Genomic DNA, 27,738 nt, shown 5'->3' with positions numbered 1-27,738 from the left:
CTTCTCCAGGAACAAAGGAGTTAGCAGGTGCCATTTTGCCTGCCTCTCGGCATAAACACACAACCACCTGTGGGAACGAGTGCAGCAGGGCATTCACCACCTAACTTGCTTACACTGGGCCCTGACCCCTTTAGCCAGACCTGCCTCAGTCCCAGGTCTGCAGGTCTCCTCCCCCGAAAGACAGGGGCAAACCATGCCAACACTGCATCTCCCAACCTCCTGGGGGTGGGGGGACAACCACATCTTATTAAAACTACAGCACCCAACCCCCCACGTGCATTTCAAGGAGCAACCATGGCCACCCTGGTCTCCCCAGTGGCTGTGCATCCCCTGTGGAAAAGGACCGGTGCCACCTCATTAAAAATGCCTGCTCCGCACATTACTTATAAGAACAAGAGATGTAGCCGACTTTCCTAACACACAGAAACAGACACAGAGAGTTAGGCAAAATGAGGAGACATAGGAATATGTCCCAAATGAAAGAACAGGACAAAAACCACAGCAAAAGACCTAAGCAAAATGGAGATAAGTAATACTATTGAAAGAGAATTTAAAGTAATGATCATAGGGGTGCCTGGGTGGTTCAGTCAGTTAAGGGTCTGCCATCACCTCAGGTCATGATCCTGGAGTCCTGGGATCAAGCCCTGCATTAGGCATTGGGCTCCCTGCTCAGCAGGAAGTCTGCTTCTCCTTCTCTCTCTCTGCCCCTCTCTCCTCTGGTGCGCTCTCTCTCTCTCTCTCTCTCTGTGTCAAATAAATGAATAAGGTGACACTGGTCCACATTTAGTTCTGGAGTTTGTTCTGCCAGTCTGAAGTAGAACTCCCAAAAAAATCAACCCAAGGGGGGCCCACCCCAAGACACATAGTAATTAAAATAACAAAAAGTAGGGGCACCTGGCTGGCTCAGTTGGTAGAGCATGCAACTCTTGATCTTGGGGTTGTGAGTTCAAGCCCCATGTTGGGTGTAGAGATTTCTTAAAAATAAAATCTTTTTTAAAAAGAAAGGGAAAAGTAGTGCTAAAGAAAAAAGTTTAAAAGCAGCAAGAGAAAAGAAAGCAATTACATACAAGGGAAACCCCATAAGGCCATCAGCAGATTTTTCAGCAGAAACTTTACAAGCCAGAAGGGAGTGGCATGATACATTCACAGTTCTGAAAGGGAAAAATCTGCAGCCAAGAAAACAATGTGGCAAGGCTACCTTTCAGAATAGAAAGAGAGATAAGGATTTCTCAGGCAAACAAAAACTAAAGGCATTCATGACCACTAAACCAGCTCTGAAAAAAATATTAGAGGGGGCTCTTTGAGTGGAAAGAAAAACCATAAGTGAGAGTAAAAAAGTTGGAAGCACAAAAGCAGTTAAAAAAAAAAAAAGATGTCTGTAAAAATAAGTCAAGGGACTCACAAAAGGATGTGAAGTATGTCGCCACATACCTAAAATGTAGAAGGGGAGGTGAGGAGTAAAGAATGGATTCAAACCTAAGTGACCATCAACTTAATATAGACTGCTACATGGAGAAGAACTTCTATACAAACCTAAGGGTAACCCCAAATCAAAAACCAGAAATAGATATGCAAAGAATAAAGAGAAAGGAATCCAAATATATCACTAAAGAAAGCCAATAAACCATGAAAGAGCAAGAAAAAAAAGGATCAGAGAAAATCTACAAAAACAACCAAAAAATAACTATTTTATTACTTTATTTATCGATAAATACATATCTATCAGTAATTACTTGAATGTAAATGGACTAAACACTCCAATCAAAAGACATAGGATTAAATAAATAAATAAACAACTAAATAAATAAAACATAGGGTTACAGAGCACATTAAAAAATAAGACCTATATACTGCCTATAAGAGACTCATTTCAGACTGAAAGATGCCTGCAGATTGAAAGTGAGGAGATGGAGAAACATTTATCATGTGAATCGATGTCAGAAGAAAGCTGGGTTAGCAATACTGACATAGAACAAAATAGACTTTAAAAGAAAGACTGTAACAAGAGACAAGAAGGACACTAATAATAGAAGGGACAATTCGACAAGAGAATATAACAATTGTAAATATGTACGCGCCCAACATGGGAACACCCAAATACATAAAGCAGTTAATCATAAACATAAAGGAACTAATCGATAGTATTACAATAATAGTAGGGGATTTTAACACCCCACTTACATCAATGGACAGATCATCTAAACAGCAAATCAACAACGAAACAGTGGCTTTGAAAGATACAGTGGACCAGATGGATTTTTTTTTTAAGATTTTATTTATTTATTTGACAGAGATAGAGACAGCCAGCGAGAGAGGGAACACAAGCAGGGGGAGTGGGAGAGGAAGAAGCAGGCTCATAGCAGAGGAGCCTGATGTGGGGCTCAATCCCACAACGCCGGGATCACGCCCTGAGCCGAAGGCAGACGCTTAACCGCTGTGCCACCCAGGCGCCCCTGGACCAGATGGATTTAACAGATACATTCAGAACATTCCATCTAAAATGGTGGAATACATTCTTTTCAAGTGCACATGGAACATTCTCCAGAATAGATCACATATTAGGCCACAAAACTAGTCTCAACAAATTCAAAAAGACTGAAGTCATACCTTGCATCTTTTCTGAACACAATGCCATGAAATTAGAAATTAACCACAAAAAAAATCTGGAAAGACCACAAATACATGGAAGTTAAATAACATTCTATTAAACAATGAATGGGTCAATGGAGAAATCAAAAGTTATATAGAAACAAATGAAAATGAAAGCACAACCATCCAAAATCTTTGCGATGCAGCAAAAGCAGTTCTAAGAGGGAATTTTTACCAATATGGGCCTACCTCAAGAAGCAAGAAAAATCTCAAATAAACAACCTAAACTTACACCTAAAGAAGCTAGAAAAAAAAGAACAAACAAAATCCAACACCAGCAGAAGGAAGGAAATAAAGATTAGAACAGAAACAAATGATATAGAAACTTAAAAAAAAAAAACGCAATAGAAAAGATCAATGAAACCAGAAGCTGGTTGTTTGAAAAGATCAACAAAATTGATAAACCTTTAGCAGCTTCATCAAAAGAGAGAGAGAGAGGACTCAAATAAATAGAATCACAAATGAAAGAGGAGAAATAACAACCAACACCACAGAAATACAAACCATTGTAAAAGAATACTATGAAAATTATATGCCAACAAATTGGACAACCAAGAAGATATGGATAAATTCCTAGAAACATATAACTTCCTAAAACTGAATCAAGAAGAAATAGAAAATTTCAATAGACTGATTTTACCATCAATAAAATTGAATCAGTAATCAAAAAACTCCCAACAAACAAAAGCCCAGGACCAGATGGCTTCACAGGCAAATTCTAACAAACATTTTAAGAGTTAATACCTGGGGCGCCTGGGTGGCACAGCGGTTAAGCGTCTGCCTTCGGTTCAGGGCATGATCCCAGCGTTATGGGATCAAGCCCCACATCAGGCTCTTCCGCTATGAGCCTGCTTCTTCCTCTCCCACTCCCCCTGCTTGTGTTCCCTCTCTCGCTGGCTGTCTCTATCTCTGTCGAATAAATAAATAAAATCTTTAAAAAAAAAAATAAGAGTTAATACCTGTTCTCTCAAAACTGCTCCAAAAAATTAAAGAGGGAGGAAAATTTTCAAATTCATTCTATGAGGCCAGTATTACCCTGACACCAGAGCCAGATAAAGACATTACCAAAAAAGAGAACTACAGGCCAATATCTCTGATGAACAAAGATGCAAAAATTCTCAATAATATATTAGCAAACCGAATCCAACAATACATTTAAAAAATCATTCACCACAATAAGTAGGATTTATTCCAGAGATGCAAGGTGGTTCAATATTTGCAAATCAATCAACATGATACGTCAGATCAACAAGAGAAAGGATTAAAAAAAATATCATCTCAGTAGATACAGAAAAAGCATTGACGAAGTACAGCATCCATTCATGATAAAAAGCCCTCAACGAAATAAAAGCCATATACGAAAAACCCACAGCTAACATCACTCTCAATGGTGAAAAACTGAGAGCTTTTCTCCTAAGTCAGGAACAAGACAAGGATGTCCACTCTCCTCATGTTGTTCAACACAGTCCTGGAAGTTCTAGCAGTAGCAATCAGATAAGAAAAAGGAATAAAATTGATAAGAAAGAAGTAAAACTTTTGCTATTTGTAGGTGGCATGATATTCCATACAGAAAATCCTAAAGACTCCACAAAAAAAGCCTGCTAGAACTGATAAATGAATTCAGTAAGGTCACAAGATACAAAATTAATATACAGAAATCTGCTGCATTTCTATACACTAATAATGAAGTAGCAGAAAGGGAAACTAAGAAAACAATCTCATTTACAACTGCACCAAAAGTAATAAAATACCTAGGAATAAACTCAGCTAAGGAGGTGAAAGACCTATACTCCAAAAACTATAAAATACAAATGAACAAAACAGAAGAACAAATGGGAAGATATTTTATGCTCATGGATTGGGAGAACCAATAATGTTAAAAATATCTATATTATCCAAAGCCATGTACACATTTAATCCCTATCAAAATACCATCAGCCTTTTTCACAGAACTAGAACAAATAATCCTAAAACTTGTAGAGAACCACAAAAGATCCCGAACAGCTAAAGTAATCTTGGAAAAGAACAAAACTGAAGGTACCACAATCCCAGATTTCAATATACACTACAAAGCTGTAGTAATAAAAACAGTATAGTACCTGCACGAAGATAGACACATAGATCAATAGAACAGCAAAGAGAGCCCAGAAATAAACTTACCCACAATTATATGGTTAATCAATCTTTAACAAAGGAGGCAAGAATATCCAATGGGAAAAATTTAGTCTCTTCAACAAATGGTGTTGGGTGAATGGACAGCTACATGCAAAATAATGAAAATGGAACACTTTCTTACACCATACACAAAAATAAACTCAAAATGGATTAAAGCCCTAAATATGAGACTTAGAACCATAAAAATCCTAGAAGAGTGCACAGGCAGTAATTTCACTGACAATAGCCATAGCAACACTTTTCTGGATATGTCTCCTAAGGCAAAGGAAAAGAAAGCAAAAATAAACTATTGGGACGTCATCAAAATAAAAGTTTTCTGCACAGTGAAGGAAACAATCAACAGGACTAAAAGACAACCTATTGAATGGAAGGAAACATTTGCAAATGACATATCCAATAAAGGGTTAGTATACAAAATTTATGAAGAATTTATGTAACAACACCAATAGTAATAGTAATGATAATCCAATTAAAAATGGGCAGAAGACATGAACAGATATTTCTCCAAAGAAGACATCTAGATGGCCAACAGACACATGAAAAGATGCTCAACATCACTCATCATCAGGGAAATGCACATCAAAACCGCAATGAGAGATCACCTCACACCAGTCAGAACGGCTAAAATCAACAACATAAGAAACAACAAATGCTGGTGAGGATGTGGAGAAAAAGGAGCCCTGTTGGTGAGAATGCAAACTGGTGGAGCCACTGTGGAAAACACTATGGAGTTTCCTCAAAAAATTAAAAATAAATTACCATATGTTCCAGTAATTCCACTACTGGGTATTTACCCAAAGAACATGAAAACACTAATTTGAAAAGATATATGCACCCCTGTGTTTGTCGTAGCGTTTTTACAATAGCCAAATTACAGAAGCAATCCAAGTGCCCACCAACAGATGAATGGATAAAGAATATGTGGTCTGTATACACAACGGAATATTATTCAGCCATAAAAATGAATGAAATCTTGCCATTTGCAATGACACAGATGGATCTGGAGGGTACAATGCTAAGTGAAATAAGTCAGAGAAAGACAAATAACATATGATTTCACTCATATGTGGAATTTAAGAAACAAAAAACAAAGAAAAAAAGAGACCAAAAAAACAGGCTGTTATATACAGAGAACAAACCGGTCATTACCAGAAGGGAGGTGGGTGGGGAGGATGGGTGAAATAGATGAAGGGGATTAAGAATACAGTTACAGTGGTGTGCCTGGATGGCTCAGTCAATTAAGCATCTGCCTTCGGCTCAGGTCATGATCTCAGGGTCCTGGGATCGAGTCCGGCATTGGACTCTCTACTCAGGAGGGAGTCTGTTCTCCCTCTGCCCCTCCCCTTGCTCGTGCTATCTCTCTCTCTCTCTCTCTCTCAAATGAATAAACAAATCTTAAAAAATAAAAGAATACAGTTATGGTGGTGAGCACTGAGTAATGTATAGAATTGTTGAATCACTATATTGTACATCTGAAAAAGAAAAGAAAAGGAAAAGAAGAAAGGAAGGAAGAAAGGGAGAGAAAATCTAAGGAGTACAATGTGTAGCATGGTGAGTATAATACTGTATTGCACATCTGAAAGTTGCTGAAAGAGTAGATCTTAAAAATCTCATTGCAAGAAAAAAAAATGTGTAACCATGTATGGTGATGGGTGCTAACTAGACTTAGTGTGGTGATCATTTTGCAATTGTTCAAATATTGAATCATTATGTTGTACACCTGAAACTAATATGTTGTATGTCAATTGCATTTCAATAAAATAAAATAAAATTGAACAGACCTATAAGCAGTAAGGAGTTTGAATTAGTAATAAAAAACTGCCCAACAATGAAAAGCCCAGGACTAGATGACTTCACTGGAGAATTCCACCAAATATTTAAAATAAAATTAATACCAATCCTCCTTGAACCCTTCCAAAAAAGTTGCAGAGGAAGGAACACTCCTAAACTTGTTTTATGATGGCCAGAATTACCCTAATATTGATTCCAAAATCCTCAACAAAGCACTAGCAGACCACATTCAACCACATTAAAAAGACCAAGACACCATGACCAAGTGGAATTTATTCCCAGAATGCAAAGATGGTCCAACATACAAAAATCACACAAGTAGGTGTGCCTGGGTGGCCAATTCTTGGTTTCCACTCAGGTTGTGATCTCAGGGTCATGGGGTCAAGCCCTGCGTGGGACTCCACGCTCAGCATGGAATCTGCTTGGGATTCTCTCCCTCTCCTTCTGTCCCTCGCACTTGTGCTCTCTCTCTCTAAAATTAATTAATTAATTTTTAAAAAAATCACACCAGTAAATGGAGACATCCCATGATCATGGATCAGAAAACCACATATTGTTCAGAAGTCATGACTATCCAAAGTGCTCTACAGATTCAACGCAATCCCAATCAAAATACCAATGACTTTTTTTTTTTTTTTTCAGAAATTAAAAAAAAAAATCCATCCTAAAATTCACTTGGGATCTCTAGCAACACTGGATAGCCCTGTATGGTCAAATGATCTCCAACAAGCATGCGAAGACCACTTGATGGGAAAAGGACCATTTCTTCAACAAATGGTGCTAGGAAAACTGGATAGCCACGTGCAAAAAAAATGAAGTTGGATCCTTACTTTATACCATATACAAAAATTAATTTAAAATTGATTAAAGACCTAAACAAGAGACTCAAAAGTATAAATCTCCTTGAAGAAAACATCAGGGAAAAGCTTCAAGACGTTTGATTTTGCAATGATTTCTTGGATATGACGCCAAAATTACACGCAGTAAAAGCAAAAACAGACAAATGAGATGATCACCTCCCACCCATTAGAAACCAGAGCATAACAAGTGTCGGCCAGGATGTGGAGGAATTGGAACCCTGTGCACTGGTCGTGGGACTGCAAAATGGCACAAAAGCCAAGGAAAACAGTATGGCAGTTCCTCAAAAAATCAAACACAGAAGCACCGTACGATGCAGCAATCCCACTTTGGGGTAAAGACACCAAAGAAGTGGGGCACCTGGGTGGCTCAGTTGGTTAAGCGTCTGCCTTCAGCTCAGGTTGTGATCCCGGAGCCGTAGGATCGAGTCCCACATCAGCCTGCCTACTCAGCGGGGAGCCTGCTTCTTCCTCTGCCCCTCCCCCCCTCGTGCTCTCTCCCTCTCTCTCTCAAATAAAGAACTAAAATCTTTCTTAAAAATGTGGTGTACAAATATGTGTATATATGTATGTATATACACTATATGGTAGAATGTTATTCAGCCTTAAAAAAGGAAGGAAATCCTGTCACACGCTGAACACGGATGAACCTTGCGGACGTCCTGCTAAGTGACAGAAGCCAGTTACAAAAAGACGAATATTGTACTATTCTGCTTATATTGAGTCTCTAAAATATTCAAATTCATAGAGACGAAAGTGGGCGATTGCCAGGGGCTGGGGCAAGCGGGAAATGGGGAGGTTTTGTTCAGGGTGCACCGTGCTGGTTTTGCGAAATAAACAAGTTCGAAGGATCTGTTGCACAACAGTGTGAACACATGCAACACTGCTTGCACGGTACCCTTACACATGGTTACGGTGGTAAAGTTCATGTGATGTGCTTCTACCACCGAAATAAAACATTTTAAGCCACGCAAAAGAAAAATAGACTTTCTCAGGTGCGCCCCAGCTTTGCAAACTCCTGGCCCAAAGGGACCCTGCATGGCTTCTGGGAAGAAGAGCCCCGTTGAGCCGGGCTGTGAAAGACAGAGACGTCTTGGCTGGGCGAGGAGGTGGGGGGTGTTAAAAAGGAAGGGATTCGTGCAGGAGCAGAATCACTATTACCGCAAACACTTACCATAATGCCTACTGCGTGCCAGGCGCGTCGTTCACATGTGTTCTCTCACATAATCCCCACCCCAGCGACTCTGTGGGGGAGGGGGCACTACCAGGGCCATTTTACAGAAGAGAAAGCCGGTGGCAGTTTGAGGCGAGCGAGCGAGGGCACCAGTCTGCCCCAGGGAAACGGTGCACGGAGACATGACACCGACCGGAAGGGCGGAGACACCAGGCAGACATTAAAGGTCCGGACACCGGGCAGGGACTTCACATGATGCCGTGGAAATGGGGAGTCACTGTAGGTCCTGGAGCAGAAGGTAGTAAGGAGGGCACGTATTGCATGGTGCACTGGGTGTTATACACAACTAATGAATCATCGAGCCTTACATCGGAAACCGGGGATGTACTGTATGGTGACTAACATAATATAATAAAAAATCATTAAAAAAAAAAAAGAAGAAGCACATGTTTCGAGCGGTATCTTCAGCAGGTGAATCTGGAAGCAGTGTGCAGGAAGACCAGGCTGTGCCTTGCACTAGGTGGAAACCCAATCCGTGCAAAACTATGTGCAAATTTGGGGAGCTAGGCTGGGGTCAGGTGCCCCAGTCTCTATCTTCCCCACCCCCAACACTCCTGGGCCTCTCCTTTGAATGACTCTGATCCCTGGGGTGGCAGGTCTCCTGGTACCTGCCCTGCTCTGGCGGAGCAGGACCAGATGGGATGTGGCGTGGTGGCCCCTCCCATCCCCGCGTGCGCCCTCTGCTGGGGGCGCCTGGCCTGGCAAGCGTCTGCCGACCAGACTGGGCACTGAGCCTCTCGGGCTTTCATTTCTTATTAGAATGCTGGGGTGTCTTTTGGAGCCTCGATGATATTAATGACAGCCTAAGTTTTCACAGAGGACAGTGTTCTCCGTCCCGTTGGCCTCTGGCCTCCAGATACCCCACTGACACCTCCCCTGCCAAAAAGATTGAGTTCTTCAGGATTCTGGTCTCCCTCCTCCTTCTGCTGCTCAGCACCAGCCTGAGAGCCCCAGCTCATCCTTCGGAGGGCCTAGCAGGCAGCACCCTGGAGCTCCCGGTGGGGGATGCTGGAGAATTCTAGAAATTGATCTGAAACTGGACACAGGGTATAGGGGCTTGCAGATTTGATCTGTTCTCCTTCTGGACCCGAGACCTCTGCCATCACCATTGTTTCCACCAGATCCTCGGTCCAGCCAAGAAGCATCCGAGCTCAGAGGGGGAGAAGGTACTGGAGCAGTGCTCTATGTCTTGCTCCTCCTGGCAGTGTTCAATCTGGATGTCAGTTAGGATAAGAAAAATAACCAGAAACCTGGAACACACTGGGTCTCCATGATCAATACAAGTTTTACTTGATGAGTGTAGATTACTGCAAACTGAAGAAAGAAGGTCCAGACTTCTAAATGAAATGTTTCACTATAAAGCTGCTTAGGATGGAGGTCTTGCAGAAGCCATCTGTGTAATTTTCCTCTTTATCCAGGAAAGATTTCCCCTCTCAATGCATGAGATCATGTTGGTGTATTGTGTTGGGGTTTACACTGCTGAATAAATCTCTGAAACTTGAAAAAAAAAAACAAAAATAAAATTGGACCCGGATGATCGTGACCGGACGATGGATTCCTGCTCCAGGAAAGAAAGGTAATAACGTCTACTGTGACACGACTCTTCCAAGAATGGCCTCGGCCGCAGGGGAGGAGCACCGTAATGGACTCAAGCATGGGGCTGTGGGGTTTGCAAACCACCTTCAACAGCAGACTCCTGGAACCCTGCCTACCGGGCCTTCCTGGCACGGATGCCGCTCTCTGCGGATTCCTGAGGCCATGGCTCCAAGCCCTGGCTAATATCCCCTCCGACTGTGAGAGTCCCCACTCTGCCATTCTAAGCCAATCAAGCAGTATTAAGTGAAGGAAGACAAGTACATTTGAAAATCAGACTCCCCCTTGGAGGGTCGAGTGCTCATTTCTGAATTAACCCAGGCTGGATTCAGGGGTTCCTGAGTTTCTGATGTGTCTCTCCTCTTTGGGTAATAAACTAAAACTCACGGAGATGGAAAAGGTGCCAGGAACCACACTAAGTGCTTTACACACGTCTCTCTTTCTGTCTTCACAGTAACACTCTCATCCCTATGAATAAAGGGAGACTGGAAAGTTCATAAGGGATCTGCCCAGTGTCTCCCAGCTGGAGGCCAGGATTCAGGTTGAGGTCTGTCTGACACCTAAGTAGTTAGCCTGCCTCCTGTCTGCCCCCTCAGCCCCTGCTGCATTTAACGGCCCCTCCTCAGGCACCTCCTCCGACAAGACCCCAGCCCAAGCCAAATTCTGTGTTGCTGCCCTCCCCACCCCGTCCCCACCATAGCCATGCTCCAGGGCATGAAACAGACACAGAGAAAGTATGCTCAGGGGTGCCTGGGTGGCTCAGCCGGTGAAGTATCCGACTCTTGGATTTCAGCTCAGGACATGATCTCAGGGTTGTAAGAGTCAAGCTCCACACTGGGCATGGAGCCTGCTTAAGATTCTCTCTTTCCCTCTCTCTGCCCCTCCCCAAAAAAGAAAGAAAAAAAAGAAAAAGAAAAAGTATGCTCAGAATGTTTAATGTGCATTAGAAAATGGCAGAACCCAAACCACAGACTATTGAGTCCATCTGGGACCGTAAGGGATTCTAGGGAATTTTAAAAGTGTGTCCACGTTCCACATTTCAGTCCCCACATCCACCCTGTGACAGAGACAAGTGTCGATACCCTCATCTCACAGAGAGAATACGAGGCTCAGAGAAGCCGCGACCCACGCAAGGTCACACAGTTAAGGAAAGCATCTCAGCCAGAACCAAAGTGAGTTTCTGGAGGAAGAGGCAGAGGCCGGGACCCAGCTCTCCTACAGCTGGGCCAGCGCTCCCGCCATCGGCTGGCAGACAGCAGCAGTCTGCAGAAAGCTCTCCAGACGGCGTCATCTCGCGTAGCTCTTCCTCCCTCACACGTGCTGTTTTCTCATTATCCTTCCTCCTTTTGCTTCTCTTCCTTGTCTCTCACCGTAAATTACATCCCTTGTCTAAGGAATAATTAATTCTGCTTAAATAAAGATCCCAGCAGCCTCGTTGCTGTGCTCACATAATTATGGACCATCATTCGCATAGCCAGCTTCTGGACACGCTCGAGGTGTACCCTACTACTTACCGAGTTTTGAACAATGTGCCAGGCAGGTGCATACATTAGCTCTTCGCATCCTCACACGCTTCTGAGATAGGTTTCCACTTGCCTATTTTACAGATGGGATCATGGAGGCTCAGAAAAGTCACTCATAGCTTATTCAAGGTCATGCAGCTTGTAAGTGACTGAGCCAGACTTGAGCTTAACTCATCCTTAAAACTAAAGTTCATGTACTTTACCCCATGGCTCCTGCTAAGGAGAAGCCAAACCATAGCCACGGCCTGCCCTCTCCATCTTTAGAACCTTTCCAGTTAACAGTACGCTTCATTCGGCATGCTCACAGGTTAGACCAGGCTTGGAGATGCCTAATGATAATAAGAAGCATTATTTCTCCTCATATATTGGCTGCTTACTTCAGGCATTGCGCTCTACCCCACAAATGCTCGGCGAGGTGGATACTGCTAACCCCATTTTACGGATGGGATAACTGAGGCTCAGTAACTTGCCACTGGCACCCAGCTTGCGAGCAGTGAGATGAGGTTTTGGACCCAGAACTGGCTCATGGCTTTAATCACTTTTCTTCTCTCATAACAGCCACGTTTACTATTCTTCCAAAGATACCACGAATTCTCTCTGCCTCCAGAGAAGGGGCAGGAGAGGCCAGTCTGGTCAGTTTGGATCAAGAGACTCAAAACACCCTGAGTTCATGTCTCCTTGGTTCTGCCTGTGGGCTGGCTACCTTTCCCAGCAGGAGAGTAGCTCTGGGTTTCAGGACGGATGCCAGAGGACAGCTAGTGTCTGCTGGAGCCCTGGGAACATATGTGACTCGCCTATTTGCAGGTACAGAGAAGACTGAAGCTCAGAATATTTAAAAACGGTTCCTTTTCTTTCAGCAAGACATGCATGCACTGCTCATCCTGCAGAGAGAGGGAGAAGAGTAGTGTATTGCCATTGACAGTGGGGGATCGGCGAATCTGCCGTGAGGCTCACTAATGGAGAAGAGGTGACTAGACGTGGGAACCAGTGAGGACACTTCTGGTTACCAAGTGACAGAAAACCGAACCCAAACTGGTTTAAGCAAAGTGGATTTAGTGGCTCATAGAACAAAAGCCCCCACCGTAGGTGGGGCTTCAGCTGCAGCCTGTCAGAGGATCAAAGGCTGACTCTAAGTCTGCTCCCCTCCATATTGGCTTCATTTTCCTGTCATGGAAAGATGGCGGCCACAGCTCCAAACCTCTTACCCTCTCAGGAAAAGGGAGAAGGTAGTCCAACAAATCAAATAACCAAGAGACTTTCACTGGCTCTAGCTGGCCTGACTCGGCTCCACACTGACACAGGGAAACGTGCTGTGTGAGTTGGCTGGGCCTGGGCACAGGCCACCCTTGGGCGGGGTCAACACCCATCCAGGCTTGGACTTACAGTGGTGGAGGGGTGGTGCCCTCCAAGCAGTATTGGGAAAAATCATGAGAAGCAGGATGGAGGGATGCAGGGGGAGGGGTGTTGGATGTCACAAAGAATGAGAGAGACAAAGAGGGTGGGGGAGGAAGGAAGTCAGGAAGAAAGGGAGGAAGGAAGAAAAGAAAGCAAGGCAGAAGTCTACTTGGGGTGAACAAATTCACAAACAGATCCACAATTTTGTGGTTACAAAGATACGCCAAATAGCTTCCAGACAGATTATGCTCCAAAAATTCATTTGTAAAGCAGTTTCGAACTCAGCACATTTTTACCCATGTGGGGAGAGGGAAGGGGGATTTTTTATTGCAAACTGCCCCAACTAGCCTAACACTGTAAAATGTAATCCATAATATAGCGGAAATGCTTGGCTATTTGCAATGAAAAATAGAAGGCAAAGCTTACAACAGTGAGTGATAAATAAAAAAGATTTTGGATCTGAAACCTTGTCTTTATTTGCTATGAGTGCTGATGCCTGAGAAAAAGCACACTAATTAATGAGAATGAGCTAACAGATGGAGACTCCAGTGAGGATCTGAAGGGGGCTTCTCCACCTTGCAAGGGCCCAGCCGTGACGGCACAGCTCTCTGTTATGTTGAATTTCCCTTCACATGTTACGGTTTTCCTTTTTCTTGATGTAGGTACATCAAGGAGAACATTCATCTTACATCTTTTTTACAGGTGTGTCTGGAAGACGTGAGTCTTCGCAACTCCACCATGATTTGGGTCATTTGGGGCCCACTAGTGGAATCCAAAGGAGATGGCCCCATAATCCCGGAGTTGGTTCCGCAGCACCTGGGCAAGAGGTGGTAAGGGGAGGGGCTGGAGAGGTGCTGGGATGTAGGAGACCTCTCTGCAGGGGAGAGGCTGGACGGACCGGCAGAAGTATGACCTGAGGGTGCCTGGGTGGCTCAGTCAGTTAAGCGTCTGCCTTCGGCTCAGGTCATGATCCCAGGGTCCTGGGATTGAGCCCCAAGTCAGGCTCCCTACTCAGCGGGGAGCCTGCTTCTCCCTCTGCCTGCTACTCCCCCTGCTTGTGTGCTCTCTCTCTCTGTCACTATCAAATTAATAAATTAAAAAAAAAAAAAAAAGAATGACCTGAGCTTGTGGGAGGGAGTAGACAGGAGAGGTGCTAGTCTCAGCCACAGGTGCATTCAAACCCATGCATGGCTAGCACTCAGGCTTTCCCCTCTCTGACCGTCTAGAAGCATGGGGACAGCACCCCAGCCAAGCCCACACGGAGCCCCACCCCACCCCTGCCCATTGGCTGGGGACGGTGATTCTCTGCTGCTTCTGTTTCCCCCGGGAGCAAGCCAATTATACGTACCCCCCTCTCCTTTTCCCTGTGCTCTCTCCACAGTGGCAACCGGGCCACAGAATTTCTTTGCCTAAAACACAGATCTGATCCCATCATTTGCAACCCCCAAAACCTTTCAAGTTTGCCAGGGGCCTACAGCAGCATTTCTTATAGCCTTCCATCTGGGCCTCAGAATCCTCATTCTTGGCTCAAGGAAGTTTAAGAAACCCCCTATAGCATATACACTCTTAGAGAATCCCAACCCAAAATGACAAATTAAGGGCTCCAAGTCTTCCAGCAGAGGACCTGTTTTATTTTTTACTCCATCAGCCCTTTGCCGGATTTGGCACAGAAGCCCTTCTTATGCATTGTCATTTAACAAACACACTTTGGAAATCACTGGCTTAAAAGATTAAGCCCAGATACCCTAACAAGGCATCCAAGGCCCTTCCATTCCGGCATGACCCATCTTCCCAGCCTTTCTTCCACAGATGCACGCTGGCTCCCCCATCCTGACCAAACACTCATGCTTCATTTCTCTGTATTTTTGTTCATATTATTCCTCCTTCCTTCCCTTTTCCCAAGTAAAACAGCCTTTCCTACAACTCCATTCAGATGATTGTGCTGTTCATATGAATGACCAACGTTTATTGAGCATTTACTCTGTGCCAGGAACTCTATTCGGCTGTCTGCACTCAGACCCCAAGCTTCAGAGCTCCAGCAAGATGCTGACCATGAACACGCTGCCTTCTATATTTTGATACCCCCTTCCACCTGGACCCCGCAGCCCCTCGTACCAATGAACCCCTCCGTCCTCATGGCTATCCTAGACTTCCTCTGCTGGCTTGGGTCTCCCATCAGGTTCCCCTCACCACCTCCCTCCCCCTGAGGAAAGAGCTTTGCAGCATCTAGTTGACAAGGATAATTGAAACCCCGGGTTCATTCATTGTTTCATTCATTCCACAAAGACTGGGGGCTTTAAGAAAGACATGGTCCCCACCCTCACAGAGCCACGGGGCGGGCGGGGGGAGACAGACAGGAAACACAGTGTTATGAACAATTCAATAATTGCTAGAGCACGAATTGTTGCCAGGAAGTGCGGGGGGGGGGTGGCTATGGGAAGGACTTACCAGGGACTTCATGTGGTCTGGGGAGTCCAAGGAGGGCTTCCTGGAGGAGACAAAGGCCCACAAGAGACAGAACAGCTTATGAGGGACAGAGGTGGGGGGTTCGAGGTGCATTTAGGAGCTGAAGCAAATATCGCAGGCCAGGGTGGCTTTGGAGCAGGCTGGCGAGCAACAGTCAGGGCCCCTGGACTCTCCCTGAAGACAGCACAGTGATGGAGTCAGCAGGCTTGTGAATCCTGACTGGGCCGTTTCGTCACCGGAGCCCTTGGCCGAGTTTCTTAACCTCTCTCTGGCTCTTGCCTTATCTGCAAAATGGTGGGTCGTCTCCCACACCCAGCTAAATGTAATAAGCACTTAATACTTACCGGGCATGTTCTGAGCGCTTTACATGATAGAACTAATTTGGTCCTTGCAATAACCCAACAAGGCAAGGTATTATCCCCATTTAGCAGATGATGAAACTGAGGCACTAAATGAACTTGTTGAAGGTGACCTACCAGCTGGAAGTGATGGTCTCTACCCAACAGGGTTTCCAGAGCTGCAGGAGATAAAGCACAGCGCCCGGCCCACAGCTGCTGCTTAGTAAATTTCACTTTTTATTTTGATTTATCCTAAGAGCGATAGAAATCCATTAAAAGGGTTTAAGTGGGGCACAGGGTGGCTCAGTCAGTCAAGCATCTGCCTTCAGCTCAGGTCATGATCCCAGGGTCTGGGATTGAGTCCCACATGGGCTCCCTGCTCAGCGAGGAGTCGGCTTCTTCTTTTCCCTCTGCCCCTCCCCCCTACTTGTGCGTGCGCACACTCTCTCCCTCTCTCTTGCAAAAATAAATAAATAAAAGGGTTTAAGTCATTAAGAGGATATTTCTTAAAGAATAGGTCAGAGGGGTCCAGAGTGGATGCAGAGCGGCCAAAGGCTATCACAGGGGAGGGACATACCGGCAGCTGCATGAGGCCCATGGGAGAGGAGGGGCTGAGGAGGCCTGAGAAGTATTTCCGTGATGAAATCCATTGCCTCAGGGATTACTGGGCATCGTGGGTGAAAGAGAGGGAGTGGCAGGTTTCTGGTTGACCCTGGGTGGACGGTGGTGCCATTGACAGGAGCCCAATGTGGGGACAGGTTTGGCGTGAAGACCAGAAGGGGATGAGGAGTTCTGTTTTGGACAAGTGACATGTAAAGAGACCCTGTGAGTGGAGATGGCCAGCAGCCACAGACACCCAGGTTCGTATCCGTGAACTGTTTCACGCTGATGAGGTCAGGCCTTCGGAGAATGATAACCCAGCCACCGTTTGCCAGCCAGCGAGCCTTTAACCGTGCCCGACCTCATGCTGAGCACCTCGCTGGCTCTCCCACTGAACCCTCCCCTCCACCACCCTGGGACCTCTGTTCTTTTTTTTTTTTTTTTAAGATTTTATTTATTCATTTGAGCGAGAGAGACAGCGAGTGAGCAAGCAAGAGAGCACAAGGGTCAGAGGGAGAGGGAGAAGCAGACTCTCTGCTAAGCAGGAAGCCCAATGCGGGACTCGATCCCGGGGATCGTGACCTGAGCTGAATGTGGACACTTCACCAGCTGAGCCACCCAGGTGCCCCTGGAGCTCTGTTCTTATCCTCAATGCAGAAAAGTAACACATGAGCTCAGGAAGGTTCACTTACTTTCCTCGAATCAAGTAGGTAGTAGGTAGAGCTGGGATTTAAACCCAAGTTGTCTGGATCCAGAGGGGTGAGGTGTCCACGGTCGCACAGTGGAAACACAGGGTCCACACAGTGTAAGCGACACTGGGATCTAGACAGTGGAAGAGAAGGTCCCTGTGTCCAAGGGTTTCCACTCTGCTCCAAGAGCTTTAAGTAGGGAGCCCAACCCAAGGCTTGAACTCAAGACCCCGAAATCAAGACCTGAGCTGAGAACAAGAGTTGGATGCTTAACCAACTGAACCACCCAGCGGCCCCTGGTCCATCAGTCCTGCCCACCTTGTCCCCTGATTTCCTCCCAGCTCTGGGAAGCCCTGATGCCAACCTTTCTCCATGCTCTGGTGCTCAGGGCCCAGCAAAGAGCTCAGTTTGTCTGAGCCTGGCCATCCCACCACATCTCCTTCTCTCTGCACTGGGCCCTGTCACAGAAAGAGGAGAAAGGCAGTGTCGGGGCAGGACAGGGCCATCCATTCCACAGGAGGGCAATGCGCCGCAGCGCTGGCAAAATCTCCAGCTGGGAGGACTTGGACAGGGGCCCCCTTCTGCTGTGGGCTCCCCCAAAGTGCCCACTTCCCAAGATGTAGTTGGACCTGGGGCCCAGAAGGGAAGCTGGAACCTGAAACCTCCGTGCCTGCTTCCACTTCGGATTTATTTAAATGACTATGAGTGTGAACACCTTCTTGTAGTTTTGTTTTCTGGTTGTTTTCTCCTGAGTGACCTGACTTACGGTATCTTTTGATCATTTACCTGTTGGGATTTTACAGTTTAAAAAAAATCATTTATACATGATATTTATATAATTTTTAAAGACGGCTTTTAAAATATTTAAAAATGTTTAACACAGTCTGCCCTTTTGTTTTTGTTTCCACTTTACCTTTTAAAATTACACAAGTGGACCCAAGCATATTCTTGATGTAAAAAATTTAAAATCATACACTTCAAATAAAGCCAGTGTCCCCTCGGCCCACCGTCTTCTCTAGTCCAGCCACACTCCAAATGCTATCAGTTTGTGTACGTCCCTTCTCACCACTTTCTAAACATTGACACACACGGTATGGTCACACAAAAATAGCTTTGTTTTGTGTACATTTTTCTTCCTTAAGTGAACATTATCTTAACGGCAACTTGATTTCTTCACTTAATAGAACCTGGAGATGATTTTTGTTTTCTTAGCACAGCAAGGTTTGACTTATTTACTTCACCGACAATGCTCTTTTTTCTGTTGATTTCCTCCACTGAGTCTAAGCTTAAAAAGTCATTTCTAGGGGCGCCTGGCTGGCTTAGTCGGTGAAGCAGGTGACTCCTCAACTCCGGGTTGTGAGTTTGAGCCCCATGTTGGGTGTAGGAATAACTTAAAAATAAGATCTTGGGGTGCTGGGTGGCTCAGTCAGTTAGGTGTCCAACTCTTGATTTTGGCTCAGGTCCTGATCTCAGTGTAGTGAGATCCGAGCCCCACGACTGAATCTGCACCCAGTGGGGATTCTGCCCCTCCCCCCTCACACTCATGCTCTCTCTCTCTCTCTCTAAAATAAATAAATGAATCTTTTTAAAAAATAAAATTAAAAATAAAATCTTTTTTTTTCAAGATTTTATTTATTTGACAGTGAGAGAGAGAGCACAAGCAGGGGGAACAGGCAGAGGGAGAAACACGCTCCCCACTGAGCGGGGAGGACTCAGTCCCAGGACCCTGGGATCATGACCTGAGCCGAAGGCAGGCGCTTAATGACTGAGCTACCCAGGCGCTCCAAAAATAAATAAAATCTTTTTAAAAAAAAAAATCATTTCTTCTGCAGCTGTTTGAAAGTGTCTATTTTCTTTTTCTCACAACTTTTTAATGGTTTGATCTATTATTATTATTAAGTCAGAATAGAACCTATTTGCTGTATTGTTATGTAAGGTAAGGGTAGAATTTTTTTCCCCTAAATTGCTAGCTCTTAGCCCAAAATAATTTTTAAAATAACCCCTTTTTCCCCATGATAGTACTTGATTACATGTTAAATTAGCGTGTGGATCATTGTCTGATTTTAAGCTTTTTTTTTTAAGATTTTATTTATTTACTTGACAGAGAGAGAACACAACCAGGGGGAGCTACAGAGGGAAGGGAGAAGCAGGTGCCCTGCTGAGCGCGAGGCCCGATCCCAGGACAGTAGGATCACGATCTGAGCCAAAGGCAGACGCTTCGCCCACTGAGCCACCCAGACACCCCTTGATCTATCTATTTCATTCTATTAAAATAACTGTAGGGGCGCCTGGGTGGCTCAGTCGTTAAGCGCCTGCCTCTGGCTCAGGGCGTGATCCCGGCGTTCTGGGATCGAGCCCCACGTCAGGCTCCTCTGCTGGGAGCCTGCTTCTTCCTCTCCCACTCCCCCTGCCTGTGTTCCCTCTCTCGCTGGCTGTCTCTGTCAAATAAATAAATAAAATCTTTAAAAAATAAAATAAAATAAAATAACGGCACATCATTTAAATAAAAACTTAACACAAAAAGATAAAAAATAAGAGCGCCTAGGTGGCTCAGTCCGTTAAGCATCCAACTCTTGATTTCGGCTCAGGTGGTGATCTCAGGGTCTTGGGCTCTGCACTGGGCATGGAGACTAGTTAAGATCCTCTCTCTCCCCCTCCCTCAGTCCCTCCTTTCCCCCCAGCTCCTGCACACTCTCTCTCCCTCCCTCTCTAAAATAAATAAGTTACTTAAAATAAGATGAATAAAAAAATAAAATAACTGTATATCTTTGCCCTAATACCACACAATTATAAGTATTATAATTTTCTAGTATGTTTTATATAAATCTGTTCCCTCCATCCTTACTCTTATTCTACAAAATTTTCTTTGAAATTCTGTTTATATTGCTAAATGAATTTTAATAATCTTTTTTGGTAAAAGTTTGAAAAAGAGTCACATTTGGATTTGCACTAAGCCTGTAAATTCATTTGACCTTTCCACCTGTACATTATTTAACCTTTACCTCAGGCGTAGGGTGGGTCTCTCCTTATTCAAGTCTTCTCTTAGGGAGGAAAAAAAAAAAGCAGTTTTCTTCATAGAGAAAGTGCTATATTCTGGTTTAATTTCTAGAACACGGGGTTACTCGTGCCTCAAAGCTTTCAAATGCATCCACCTCCTCCCCGGGAAAATCCTCTGGACTGACACCTTTGGACGGAAGTGTCCTTGCTCTCTTCTTTAAATTCTTCCCCAATTCATTTATTCACTAAACTAGGATGTATTTCAAGGGCCCACCGTGTGCTGGCTCTGTAGTAGGTCTACAGAAGCAAGCCACTGGTTTTCTTACGATGATATCAAAATAAAACTTTTAATTAAAAAAACACAATTATGTCAAAATAAAAAGTTTAAGTAAAAAAACATTCTCTCTTCTCAGGAAGCTCCTATTCCAGTGGGGAGAAAAGAAGGGAAACAAGTAAAAGCAATTAGGCATATGTCATATCAGATGGTGTAAAGCGCTGTGGGGGAAAATGGAAACACAGGGGGGTGGGGGCGCCGGGCTTTGGAAAGTTGGTTGGGAAAGTCTCCCTGTCCAGGGTGCTTTTGAGCAGAAACCGAGGGAGGTACTTGAGATTTTCTACTTTTGATTCTGTCACACAGGGAAACTTCTCTATTTTCTTTTTCCCAGAAAATTGCCTTTTTTCATTGGCGTTTTCAAATTTGTCAGCAATGTCACATAATATCCTTTCAGATTTTTCTTTTTAAAGTCTCTGTTTCTGTTATTTCCATCATTTCACCTCCTGTGTGTTTCTGCTTTCTTTTCTTCATGACGTTTGTCCATTGTATTATTCAGACGTTGTCTTTACAAAAAGAACCAACTCAAAGGCACATGCATTAATTGGACTGTTTTCCATTTTCCTAATTGATTCTTTTCTGCTTTTTGCCTGATCTCTTCCTTTCTTATCTTTCTTTTTTAAAAAGATTTTATTTATTTGAGAGAGAGAGAGCACGAGCGGGGGGTGGAGGGCAGAGGGAGAAGCAGACTCCCTGCTGAGCAGGGAGCCCCCACCCAGGGCTAGATCCCAGGATCCCAGGTTCATGATCTGAGCCAAAAACAGGTGCTTAACCAACTGAGCCACCCAGGCGTCCTTCCTTTCTTATCTTTATTCGGGGTTTTGTTTTCTGTTATTTCTCAATTTGTGTAATGAATATTTTGTTTGTTTAACTTTTTCTGAGTTTAATAGTAAAATCATCTTAAAAGCTAATCAAATTTTGGGGGCACCCAGGTGGCTCAGTTGGGTAAGGGTCTGACTCTTGATTTCGGCTCAGGGCATGATCTCAGGGTCATGAGATCAAGTCCTTCATCGGGCTCTGTGTTCAGCACGGAGTCTGCTTGTCTCTCTCCCTCTGCTCCTCCCTCCCCACCACCCCCCAAATAAATAAATAAATAAATAAATCTAAATAAATTTTTGAGAACTTTGCGCATACACTGTTGGTTTTCATAGATTTAGTTCTTCTTTGTGTTATTTTCCAAGTTAACTCTTTATTCTTCATTTTCTCCTTTATCTAAAAACCATTTTGGAGAATTTTAAATAGCCAATTAACATTCATTTCTAGTTTTAGCATTTTGTGAACAAAGGATGTGATCCATAGGAGGTCTGTATTTCAAATTTATTGGGATTTTCTTTATGGTCGAAAATTCCACTTTTAAAATTATTCTGTGGATCCTGGAAAATAGGCCGAGTATAACTTACAGCCCAAGCCAACAGTCAAAATATCTTCAGGAACTGGGGGAAAAGAGCAAAACGTGAACAGGAAGTTAAGCTTCAAAGGGGAAGTGATTTTGATACCAAGAGGACAAAGAACTGGCTTTTTTCAGTAGCCACCAAAGGCCAGGATCTGTGCGAGGTCCTTTGCGTGTATTGTCTCATTCAGCAGTGAGGCAGGATGCTTCAGGGCGGGGGAACCACAGCGTAAGGAACTTCCTAAAGTCCATTCCCCTGCCCGAAGCGTGTACCCCCCCCTTGTTTTGCTGAGCAGATTCCTGCTTTTCTTTCAAGGTTCATTTTACACGTCACCACTTCTAAGAAGGCTTCCCAAAGATAAGAGCTGGGTCCTCCTCTTCTGTTCTTTGTAAAAGTCATCACTAGTCTTACACGCATCACCCTTGGTTGCCTGGGAGACCCTTGAGGGTGGCCGGCACATTGTGGGTTCTCAGTAAATGTTTGTTGATGAAGCAAAGATTAAAGGCAAAAGAAGGAGACCAAAAAGAGAATTCATGTCTGAAGATTTGACACAGCAAAGCCATCACCTTATGGTACTTACCCCTCCCCTGTCCCTGCCAAGCAGGTGATGCCTGGAGGTTTAGAGGTAATCATACTGACATTAAAAGCTTATTCCATTTGCAGAGTGCTTTGCTGTCTACACAGCATTCTCTTGCAGGCATTATCTCGTCTGATCTCCACGAACACAGGTTGCTCTAAGCCCATTTTCTAGGTAGTGAAGCATTCAGAGACTGAGTCTGGCCAAGGTCACACAGCTGACAAGCTGCCACAGCCAAGAGCTCCTCAGACTCCATTTGTTGCCACGTTCAAACTTGAACTCAGGTCCCTCCTGACATTAAAGCAGACACATGCATACACACAAACACCCCAACACACATGCACACCTTGCTGCTTTGGTAAAGACCATCAGTTCCCCTCCTGTCTTACTCATCATCATGGTTTCACGATGGAGTCTTTCTTTTCCAGACAACGTGTTGAATTGATGCCTTCAAGGAAATTCATGAGAGTGATCCCTGATGTTACACACCTATTCGTTCATCTATTCTTAGGGACAGTAAACATTTCCTGAGCCCCTGTTACAAACAGAGCACCAAATACCCGGCTGGCCCTGGACACTGACCAAGGTGTAGGCTGAGGAGGACAACCTGGAAGGACCTTCAGGGCAGCCCTGCCCGCAGTCCACCCACCACGTCCAGGCCTGCCTCCTCCTCCCCCAGCCTAGCAGTTCCCACCCCGCACCCTTTTTATTTCCCTTCATAAAAAGCCCCATTCTCCTTTTGCACAATACACTTTCACAATAGATAGTCTATTCAACCCAGAGCCCAAATCATCAGCAACCAAAACCCTGGTTCCTCTTTCCTCCTAGGTCTTCAAACATTTTCAGGGAAGAAGAAATAATTGCATTCTGCAGAATTCACTTGCTGTTTGCTTGACTGTTTCTCCTACGGACTGGAAGCTCCTTGTAGGCCTGGCCTGGGTCTTTTCACTGCTGGCTGTGGAGGGGGTAAGAAGCCTTGATCTTGCTCTCCAAATACCTATTATTGTTTAAAAACAGTCTCATCACTGTTTGTTAAATCACTAAGGGTCAAAAAAGGAAATAAAAATCACCTACAATTCCCACAAACAGAAGTAACTTTTTAAACTTGTTTGTATTTCCTTCCCCGTATTTTATATGTGTTTTTTGGGGATAAATATATATGTATACATAAAACTGTACAAAAATATAATTCTGACGCATACGCAATTTTGTCTCTTGCTCAGAATGCTGCAAACATTTCCCAAGTCATTAAAAATGCTTCAGAAACATGGTTTTTAGAGATGCCTGGATGGCTTAGTTGGTTGAGCATCTGACTCTTGGTTTCAGATCAGGTCATGATCTCAGGGTCATGGGATCGAGGCCCACATTGGGCTCTGTGCTTAGGGGGGAGTCTGCTTGAGGTTCTCTCCCCCCCCCCTCTCCCCCCACCCATGCTTTCTAAATTAATGAGTTAGTTAATTAAATCTTTTTTTAAAAAAACATGGTTTTTGATAGCTACATCAAATGTGCATGCCCTAACTTCTTTAAAAATTTCCTCATTGTTAACTCCTTAGGTTATTTCCTTCTTTTTTTTTTTTGTTTGTAATTTTTGCCAACATAAATAATACTTCGATAAACACCCTTCACATGCATTTTTGTCCACCTTGCTGATTCTTTCTCTCAGATTTCTAGAACAAAAGTTACTGAATCAAAGTAGTTTTTAAACTTCTCTTGATCCCTAATCTCAACCCATTTTCCAGGCTTTGTACCAATTAGCCCTCCTATAGCAATGCACACCAGCGTTGTGCCTTTTATGTATTTATTTGTTTTTAACTGTTTGGTGACACTGGCAGTTTCTTGTTTATGGTCAATGGCTTGTGTTTCTTTGGGCATATGTTTATTCTTATATTTATGCAAATAAGGCAAGTTACACGATGGGAATGAACTCTGCAAATATGCACCCTTGGTCACAAGGAAGGGGTCAGAGGAGAAGATTATCTGATGCACCCGTCATTTCTCCTGGAAAAATAATCCGCAGATGTCAGATGTTCACCCCATCTATCTGCACAGACTTTGGCTTTTCTTTGGGTTTACCCTAAAAACCTTGGTTATTCCCAAATTGTCGCTATACTTCTGAGGTTTTTGAGTCATTGCCCATCTTCTGTGGGACCCTGGTCACCAATCTAGTTCTTGGTGACTCTCCGCCAGTTCTGGGTCCCCTGCCACTGAGCCAGTCCCTCAGGGGCCCCAGACTCACCTCTGCTTTCCATAGCTCCTTTTAGGTCAACCTTGGGGTCCAACACCTTCCACTGGCTGGAGTCCAGTTGGGACATTTGATACTAAAAATTGAATATTAAATATTGCAAAGTGACTGGTGATGCTTTTTTAAAAGTCTGTTTGGGTTCTGCTTATGACAGAAACAGATTTTGGGTGCCTGGGTGGCTCAGTCAGTGAAACGTCTGCCTTCAGCTCAGGTCATGATCCCAGGGTCCTGCTCAGTGGGGAATCTGCTTCTCCCTCTCCTCCTTGCTCGTGTTCTCTTTTGCTATCTCTCTCTCAAATAAATAAACAAAATCTTAAGGAAAAAAGAAAAAAACAGATTTTAATATTCACCTGCTAATCTCCAAGCAGTTACTCTGGTGAACACATCAATTGAAACACTGAAGAGCTGTGTTTCATCCCTTTTCTCAGCTTACAAGATTCCTCAGATTTTCAGAGATGGATATGAACATTCTGGAAGGCCTGTGGCATGAATGCATCCTCCGTTGGGGAGACCACGAGGATGGGTACATCTCCTAATAACAAACCTTCCTTCCCGTTTCGGCTCCCGGCGGGCAACTATGACATGCCTGGGAGAGGCCTCCACTTGCGGCTTCTGCATCACGATGGCTGATTTCTCCCTCTCTGGGGTGAATCTGGAGGCTTCCTTCCTGGGTTGGGACAGGTCAGGGGATTTGGCTCAACAGTGCCAGTGTCTGACTGCGGGTCTAGGCCCTTGCCGGGAGTTCCTGACATTCACATGGGCTTTACAATTTATGAACGGCAGCGTCATGTGAGCCATGAAATACAGCACTGGTTTTATTCCTCCCAACTCCCCCCAGAAGTGGACACTCCTGAAGTTTAAAAGGTGTCAGAGAAGGAAGTGGGTCACCTGCCCCAACTGGTCATCACGGGGAGGCAATCTGTGAAAAAAGGGAATGGGGAGGTATGTGGAGGGAAGAGCTGCTCTAAAGAAAAGGAGAAAACAGATATGCGGGAACGAAACTCCTAACTGGAAACTCTGGCTTCAAACTCTGGTTCAGTCACAGCACAGCTGTGACCTTGGGAAGTTTGTTTTAACATTTCCATGCACCAGTCTCCTCCTACGTAAAATGATGACCAGAACACGACGTCCACCTGGCACTCAGGTGTCTCTAGGACTATGCTTATCGGAGCGGGTCCATGAACGTGGAAAACTGGAAACATCCCGCAGTGCAACAATTTGTTTAAACAAATGAAGATACACGCACATCATGGAATACTATCTTTCGTGAGTGATGACGTGGATGTTTATACACAGGGAAGGGTATTTGTGGCCTATTGCTGGGTAGAAGTGGTTGTAATTCCATAGGCATAGCACTATGTCATTTTCGTTAATTTTGTAAAAATAACATATTTACGTGGATCATCATTCATCTGTTTAACTAGATTTACTTTGCACAGTTTCACCATGATGTGCATTTACATGCGGATATGTGGGTATAAAATGTCCAAGGATCTACACCAAAATATAATGTCTCTACAGGGGGTTCTTTTTCAGCTGGGCTTAGCGGGTTTTCAAATTCTTTCACAATGAGCTTGTGTCATAAAGAAATAATAGAGGTATAAAATGTTTACAATGCAGGAACTGGAACACCGGGTCTGCCTCCATCCGGGGGCATTTTGTTGGTGCCAAGTTCATCTGCAGGTTGCTTGGGGAATGAGGAACCCAAGCAAAGGCCTGAGAGGTTTAAAGGGATTTAATTCGGGCTCTGGAGGAGTCAATAATCTCTTTTTCTCCCTCTCTCCCCCTTGGTGTGAACGTCTGTGTCTACTTCTCTCCACTGAGCAAACACAGCCAGGTGTCTGCTCCTAGGCGCCCTCCTGGATTGTATGAGGCCCCCTCTCTTCTGATTCCTATTTGTTCTTCAGGCAGGCTACACCCCCACTGATCAGGCCAGGCTTCTGGAACTCCAGTCTGCACATACCAGTCATGTTCGGGAGAGGACACCCTGGACATCCCGATCAGACATAGGTGTTGTCCCAATCCCAGTCACCCACACGCGACACCAGCCATCTTTGAAGGAATGCTTCTTCCCCAGAGAGCACATCACGTTTCAGACACAGTGAGTCATTTTGGTTTCAACCCAGAATGTAATGTCACTTGCACGTTGTACGGCACCTCCCTGTCAGTCACTCCCTGATTTATAATAATGAATAGAAGTGACCATATATTGGCCCTTCTGTCCCAGATCCTGTGCTGGACATGCACTCGGGTGAGGCTCACAACAACTCTGTGAGTGAGGGGCTTTCATCCTCATTTTACAGATGAGAAAACTTAGAGGTCAACTTGCCCAGGCATATGCAGCCAGTAAGCCTGGGCCCTTAAACGGAGACCCTGTCCCTGCAGCCCACAGGCCTTCTTCAACCCCAATTTAGGAGTGAGTAAACTGAATCTAAGTTATACACGGAGGCTGCTATCACCCAAGTTCATGAAGCTAGCAAGTGGGAGAAGCTGAACTGTGCTGTATCTCCCTGATACTGCCCCCCCCCTTACGCCCTGACACACTCCCCACTGGCCCCTTCCCTGACTTGTGTGCCTGGCGGTCCTCACTCCCCACTCCCCCACTGTACTCCACACTGCAGCAAATACTTGTGGCAATTCCAAGAATCTGTAAGAATGTTCTCTCTTGCCCTGGGGCCTTTGGACAGGCTGTACCTTCCCATGCATTTGCCTGGCACAGGCCTACTCATTTAGATGTCACCTCCTCCAGAAAGCCATCCCTGAGCACTCCAGTCCAAGTACACTCTTAGGTGCTTCCTTGGTTCATCCTTGCGTGTATCACATGGCATTGTGGTTGCCTGTCTTCTCACCACTTCCCCTCCCCTGCAGGGCTGCAAAGCCTACGCGAGGG

The 27,738-nt window shown here is 44.6% G+C and overlaps 1 long non-coding RNA gene across 3 annotated transcripts in view; it reads right to left on the bottom strand.

Moving 5' to 3' along the window:
• LOC123802444 (uncharacterized) overlaps positions 1–27,738 on the bottom strand; it is a 51,683-nt gene that overhangs the window by 21,664 nt on the left and 2,281 nt on the right. Inside the window, exons 2-4 of one of the 3 annotated variants that reach the window (XR_015722092.1) lie at positions 24,843–24,924; positions 15,666–23,603; positions 6,661–10,203 (exon numbers count right to left, since the gene is read on the bottom strand). This is a non-coding gene — a long non-coding RNA (uncharacterized LOC123802444). Of the gene's footprint in view, positions 1–6,660; positions 10,204–15,665; positions 23,604–24,842; positions 24,925–27,738 lie in introns of those variants that run through there. The other 2 variants (XR_006782543.2, XR_006782544.2) reach the window with 2 other exon arrangements.

The sequence above is a fragment of the Ursus americanus genome, chromosome 28, assembly GCF_024610735.1.
Source record: "Ursus americanus isolate L20-20 chromosome 28, mUrsAme1.1.p, whole genome shotgun sequence".
NCBI lineage: Eukaryota > Metazoa > Chordata > Mammalia > Carnivora > Ursidae > Ursus > Ursus americanus.
The sequence above is the reverse complement of the archived record's forward strand: the minus strand, read 5'-3'. Positions and strand labels throughout refer to the sequence as shown.